This window comes from Rosa rugosa, chromosome 2 (genome assembly GCF_958449725.1).
Source record: "Rosa rugosa chromosome 2, drRosRugo1.1, whole genome shotgun sequence".
NCBI lineage: Eukaryota > Viridiplantae > Streptophyta > Magnoliopsida > Rosales > Rosaceae > Rosa > Rosa rugosa.
In genome coordinates, this window is record NC_084821.1 from 47,818,675 (window position 1) to 47,824,674 (window position 6,000).

The 6,000-nt window shown below is 35.0% G+C and overlaps 1 long non-coding RNA gene across 1 annotated transcript; it reads right to left on the reverse strand.

The window, feature by feature from the left end:
• Nucleotides 1–3,880: 3,880 nt before the first annotated feature.
• Nucleotides 3,881–6,000, reverse strand: LOC133734807 (uncharacterized). The gene is made up of 3 exons (XR_009858588.1): nucleotides 5,776–6,000; nucleotides 5,591–5,671; nucleotides 3,881–4,197 (listed from the first exon to the last, which is right to left on the reverse strand). It is a non-coding gene; the product is annotated as an uncharacterized LOC133734807 (long non-coding RNA).

The window sequence follows — 6,000 nt, forward strand, 5'->3', positions numbered from 1 at the left end:
AATCAAATCTCATCTAAAATGACTTCTTCTTGCATTTTTAGATGCAAAGTCATCAATTATGTGCTCAACCTCAACATTTTTCAACAGATTCTTTTCAATACTCAAGATTGCTAAACTATTCAACCTATCTTGAGTCATCGTTGTCCGCAAATAAGATTTTAATAACTTTAATTTTGAAAAACTTCTTTCCGCAGATGCTACTGTAACAGGTACAGTCAATAAAATCCTATAAGCAACCAAAATATTTGGAAACATATCCTTTTTTTTTTGCAAACTCCATAATTTTAATGGAATTCCATGGTTTTCCTGTTTCATATGCTTCATTTGGTAGCATTTCCTGCAATATTTGTAACTCAAAAAGCAAATATTTTGCATCAATATCAGACACCTCACCATGTTTCAAAGCAAGTTCAAGTTTCAAACAACAATTTTTCAATTCTTCATCATCTAATGAAACCAACCGTGATGCATCAAATAAGAAGCCAAATACATATTCAAAACTTTCCATTTGTTCAAATCTACTCTTCAATTGAGAAAGAGCCATATCAACTAAGACAAGAAAGTAATCAGTTCTAAAATCTTCTTGAGCTGATTGTTGTTCTCTATCTGTATCAGGAATCTCATCAAAATGTCTCTTTCTTATAACCCTACGCTTCACAGGAAATACAGACTCAATTCCCATTTCATTTGCAATTTCTTTAGCATCAATTATAGCAGAATTAAATCCATCTTCTCTATATTTTTCAAAAAATGATATCAACCCTTTTAAACTTTTAATAGCAACATCAAGAATCATATCTCCAGCCTGCAAATTTTTGCTTACCATGTTTATTTTGTGCAAAATATCATGCCATATAACCAAACTTAAAATGAAATCAAAACTTGAAAATTCACCATCTAATAATTTCCCAACTTCCCAACCCAAATGATTATCATATGCATCACCAACTTCAGCAAGTTTGATTAAAGCTTCTTTTATTTTGGGAAATTGACTTTTTATTGCTTTCACACTTTCAATACGACTTTCCCACCGTGTAGCCGACAAAGATTTCAAAGTTAATTCATCTACATATTCAAGTAAAAGGTTCCATCGCTTTGTTGAATTAGCAAACACATTGTAAATGGCCTGACATGCTCCAAAAAAAGATTTTCCTTTTAGACAAGAGTTTGCCATATCACAAAGTACTAAATTAAGAGAGTGACAACCGCATGGCATATAAAAAGCTCTAGGATTTATGTCAAGTAACCTTTTCTGAACACCTTGGTGTTTTCCTCTCATATTGAAACCATTATCATAACCTTGTCCCCTCACATCATCAATATCTAAATCAAGAGAGCTTAGAGCAGCTTGTAGTTCATTAAAAAGACCCAAACCCGATGTATCTTCCACATTTAAAAACTCCAAAAAATACTCTTCTACTTTTATTGGGCAACTTGCAACATCTACACATCTTATTATCAAAGTCATTTGCTCTTTGTGACTAGCATCAGGGGTGCAATCAAGAATCACAGAAAAATATTTAACCTCTTTAATCTTCTTTATAATCGCACTCTTGACACTTGATGCCAACATAGCTATCAATTCATTTTGTATTTTATGACTAAGATAATGATAATGAATATTTTTATTTTGAATGAGTCGAAAATGATGCTTCATTATTGGATCAAACTCTCCTATTGATTCAAGAAAGCCTAAGAAATTTCCATTTGAATCCTCATAGATTTTTTCATTTGTTCCACGAAAGGCTATATTATTCATAGCAAGACGTTTAATAACACTAATTACCCTAACCATGACTTCTTTCCAATGCTCTGTATCTTTCTTGATTTGCTCTTGTAATTCTTTATCAATTGTTTGATTTGTGCTCAATCTCACTCGTAGCTCATTCCAAGCTCTAAGGTTAGAGAGGTGTTCACGACTCTTTTCATGTTGTTTAAGCTTATCCCCCAAATGTTTCCAATCATTAATTCCTTCATTTGCTAATTGACTCTAGAATGAGCTTTTCTTACAACTTTACAACAAAAACAAAATACTTTATCCAAATCTTTTGAGTAAACCAACCATTTTCTATCGGAAAGTTCACCATTACTCATCTTTTGAGAAAAATAATCCAAAGAGAACCCCCTATTTAGATTATCCTTAGGAAAAACAATATTGGTTTCTCTAATAGGACCTTTTTCAACAAGCAGATCTCTCATTTTTCCATCTAAACTATCCCAAACTCTAGGATCATATATATTCAAAGGCATTGTACCTTCTAAAGGTTCACTCACACGATTTATTTCAATATTCTCACTTTCAAGCACATTTGTTTCTTCCATATTTTCTGTTTGATCAATTTCATGTTCACCTATATCTTCAACTCCTTCGGCTACCTCATTTTCATTTTCACCTATATCTTCAACTCTTTCCGCTACCTCATTTTCGTTCTCACCTATATCTTGAACTCCTTCAGTTACCTCATTTTCACCTTGATTATCCGAATAAACACCTCTTTTCTTAAAAAACTTATCTAAAGAACCTCTTTGGGAGCTTATAAAATCTTCTTGCTGTTTTTTTCTTTTTCTTTTTTCACTACCAGAAGCATATTTCTTAGGAAACATTACTCTAATAAAAAACAAAAGGACAAATATCAATCGAACAATAGAACCTGGATGTGAGAAATCTAATACGTTGTCTACCCAAACCGCCCTCCTTGAGTCCTTGACTTTGTTCACAGTTTCACACCAATGACACCACAATGCTGTAAACAATTGAAAAGAAAAATCAAAATCCATGGCCGGTGCACAAAATTCCATTGCTAAAGTTCAGTTGAACAAAATAGTATCATATTTCTAACTTGAATCACTTGATTTACGACTTTCCTTCTCACATCATTGTGGTGGTCTGGTGAGTGATACAATTGGTCTGATAAAGCACTAAACTGGAATTCTGGAAAACAAAGGAAGTTAGACATTGAATCAAACACACACATAAAAGCAATCAAGAACTGCACCATTCCAATCCTCATCTTCAATTTCCTAAGCAACCAAACAAGAAAAAAAAGAACAAGAAGTGAAAATCGGAGAGTGAGGTATTACCGAATCAGGATCGTTGCGGAAAAAGAACAACTGCACGGATCGCTTGACGAATTCGTCCCAGGAAGTAACATACACCAATTATATAGATATAAAATTGGAAAGAGCTATGGTTAGCTTCCAGTTCCAGGTATAAGAAACAAAGCCCAAGATTTGTGATTTGTAAACAAGTAAAACAACGAGATTGAGAGGTTGAGAGACGAAGATTGAGATTGAGAGAGAGTCAGAGAGAGAGACTGAGATTTAGATTGAGGAATTGCTAGCCTATTTATAGAGAGATTATGGAGAAGATGAATTGTCTTCTCCATAAATTGGTAACGGGTATATTGCTCGATTTCCTCCATGATTAATGAGACTTGGGAGCTGTGAATTGAGAGGAAGAAGAGAAGAACTAGAAGATGAAGAGTTAAAGAGCGTTTTGCCGAAGAGAAAGAAGGGAGATGTCAGATGCGCGACTTTATTTAGGGATTCAGGTTTTTTTTTTTTTTTTTTTTTTCTCTCCCAAAATTTAGGCCCTTTTTTTCTCTCCCAAAATTTGGGCCCTGGGCCATCGCCCTGCCTGCCCTGGGCCAGGGCCGGGCCTGCTGATTCATTAATTGTTGCCACTTGCCACTCATTCCGTAACATGACTAACATGTTAGGAAGAGGATAAGTACAAAATGATAGTTGCACTGGTCAGTAAACATGTTACTTGCTGCCTCTAAATGCCATAACATTTAAGTAAACAAGATTGCAACATTTACAATTCCTTGCATTATGCTAATTTGTGAATTGTGATAAATTGTGTATTTTTCAGGAACCATGAGTGATGGAGGAACACCTCCTATTAGTTCTAGTGTCGGGTAACAGTACTAGTGGTGGAGCTGCTGATGCTGAAAATGAGATCATAGATGTTTGATTGTGATAAACTAGTACTTTGTTTATGTTTAATAATTTTTTTTTTCTAATTATATATATATATATTTGACGGATCCTTCTCGTACCCGTATCCAATTACATTTAAGATTTGCCGTATCCACGGATCCGACCGTATCGTATCCGGATACTCGTACCCGTATCGGTGCTTCTTAGGCTCCAATCTATTCCTTTATGTGCAGCCTTTTCAAGAGGATCACCAACCTACATGCAGTTGTGAAAGATTACTCATAAATGAGAAATTCAAGAAGAAAAATGTTGCCAAACAATAGTCAGAAAAAGGAATGTCAGTTGTAACCCAAAGTTTGATTTACAGCAGACTACAGCTACAATTTTGTTTTGTTTGTAGGAATATAATATCATTGATAGGAAAAAATACACTACAAAGTAGAGGAAAACTTGTTCCGTGGACTAATTATCATAACCTACACTTGCAAACAAGACTAAGCATTATCAGAAATGATTAAGAAAATTCAAAAAAGAATTAAATAATTCAATCACACAAAAATTCTTGAAAAGAACATCCTGGGATTCCATCAATGAAAAGCCATATATAATGTAAACTAATACTCCTGCCATCAAATTAAACAACAGCATATATCCCTGCAGCTGCCTCCATGGCATCGACGGATAAGCCAGCTGACCCGGAAGCCGGTAAGAAAGAAATTACCACCATACTGCAATTTTGCTAAGCTTAAACTTGGAGTTTTCAAGCTTCCAATTCCAACTGGCTACTTACAAATTAAAAATCTAATCATGCAAACACAAACCAAGGTCAGTGTTGCATTAAAAGAATGGGATTTGACCTTCATGTGTATGATTTGAATGTCTCTAATAATTAAGAAGCCAACCGCCAACCGAGATTGACTTTCTGCAATATCATGTAGCTAAACTAGTCTCTAGGCTACTGCATATAATTATGTATTATAGTTCTGTACTAATGAAGCAACAAATTAATTCAACAGAATATTCAAGAGAGAATAGAACTCAGCATTCCAGTTCTCTTTATCAGAATTTTTGAAATTGCTCTCTGACACATCAACATATATTGTCTTCATCTTTATATTCCCTTCAAAAACCGAAGAACGAGACAATTTTCCAGAACAGCAAAGCTTCTTCTTGTTTGATATACAGATGGGCCAAGATTTTAAACAAAGCCACAATATAACCATTCGAATATATATCAGAACTGATTAAGTGATAATCAAAACCCATGCTAGCAATAATCAAAACTGATTCAATGCAAAACCCATTCAATGCCAATTCGAATCAAGCAATCTTTAAACAAAAAAGTAAATCAAATCGAACTCATCAGAGAGGGACAGATCTAGATTGACTGACTGATAGTGTGATGTTGAGAGAACGTGATGAGGTCGTCACCGGGACTGGGTCGTCGCAAAGACTCTATCTTAAGCAGGACAATTATACTTCACAAAAATTAAAACTTTCAGGCTTTGTATCCCAAATTAAGCAAGACACAAGCTTCAATCTATCTTAAAAGCACAAACCCAACTCACAGAAGAATACCAATTACATGGGTACGAATCAAAAAAAAGATTGAATCTGAAAGAGTAAGGTAAAGACAGCAAGATTGAACCTTTCAGTGACAGCTGAGAGAGAAGGAGGAGAAGTTCGATGAGGATCGAATTATCCAATGTTGAGATGTATAAGAATTCTCCTATATAACAATTCAATGAAATCTGATCAATTTCTCGAAATTAAATGTAAAGAGAAGCAGTCAAGCAGACTTTGGGTTCTAGAAATCTGACTAAGTAAACTCACATTCCTTACTCCTTTTTGTGTAGTTATGGAGGAATCAGAGAAATTGGGTTCCGTTTGATTCTATCTGCAGAGAAGAAGCATGACCCAGAAGACCTAAAGTCTGCGCAGAGGAAGGAGGCGGGCCGGCGAGAATCCACGAATTGAAGAAGAGGAAGGAGGAGATGTGGAATGATAATGATAATGACGGCAAAGAGAGATGTCTGCCTCGCGATGGAGAAAAGTCGA